The sequence below is a fragment of the Cynara cardunculus genome (assembly GCF_001531365.2).
Source record: "Cynara cardunculus var. scolymus isolate 2C chromosome LG 6, CcrdV1, whole genome shotgun sequence".
Lineage (NCBI taxonomy): Eukaryota > Viridiplantae > Streptophyta > Magnoliopsida > Asterales > Asteraceae > Cynara > Cynara cardunculus.
Window position 1 is genome coordinate 15,621,280 of NC_037533.1, and position 1,321 is coordinate 15,622,600.

A 1,321-nucleotide genomic window follows, 5' to 3' on the forward strand; every position below is an offset into this window, starting at 1 on the left:
ATCCTGTATTTGATTGTATTTATCTGCAGTTAGTTACACGAATTCAGTTATGAGATGAAATCGGATAGGGATGAACGGGTTTAAGAGTTTTAAGAGTTTAAGAGTTTTTAAGAGTTTTAGCCAAATGCATTATAATATAGTATAGATATATATATATATATATATATATATATATTATAAGAGTACTTGTATAATATAATAAGATAAATCTTAATTTTAATGTTTAATTTTTATTCTTTCTCTCTATTGATATAATGTAATTTTATGTGGTTTTGAGAAATTAATAATGTTTTCATTTTTGAATGAAATATGAATTTGAAGATAACATAAAAAAATTGAAAAAAAAAACAAAATCGATATTAATATTAAATTAACTATTTAATAGTTCTTGTATTTTTTTTGTAAATTCTTTATTTATTATAATTTAATTTAGGTCTAATAACGAAGTTATTTATTTTTGGTTTAATAATATAATTTTTATTAAAGATAATAATTAAATATTCTGTTAGATACTCAATGAATATCTTAATTATATTTTAGATATTCTATATTTAAAATAGTTGTTTATTCTGTATTTGATTATGCTTATCTGCAGTTAATTACACGAATTTTAAAAATGGAGCTTTAATAAGTTGTACATACGCAAAATCACTTGTAATCTTGAATTTTAAGTAATATGCATCAAGAAACAATACTTTATGCATAAGAAATGGTTTTCAAGAGCTTTTGTCAAATGATTTATAATATATTATAGATATATATAGGATGTTTACTTTGCAAACCACATTATTTGTATAAACCGTACAAACCTCATTCAATCAAGCATAATTTTTCATTTTATTCATTTTTTTGTAATTATGAAAGGTTGATTAATCATTTTCATTGTAGACGGTGTTAATCATGAATATTATCATCTTCATTATTTTAATTTTAGAAAAATGCATGAAATAATTTCATTAAATTTTCATTAAGTATTATATGAAACAATTTCATAATCATATATGGAACAACTTCATCAAAAAATATATTATATGAAACAATTTCACAAGATTAAACAATTTTATGAAAAAAATTCACAAGATTAAACAATAAATCAACGGATGAGGATGGTTTATACAGTTTATACAAATTGAATAGTTTGCATTTGATCGTTCCTCTCTCTCTCTCTCTATATATATATATATATATATATATATATATAGGGGAGCGATCAAATGCAAACCACTCAATTTGTACAAACCGTACAAACCGCATTCAACCAATCATAATTTTTCATTTTGTTCATTTTTTTGTAATTATGAGAGGTTGATTAATCATTTTT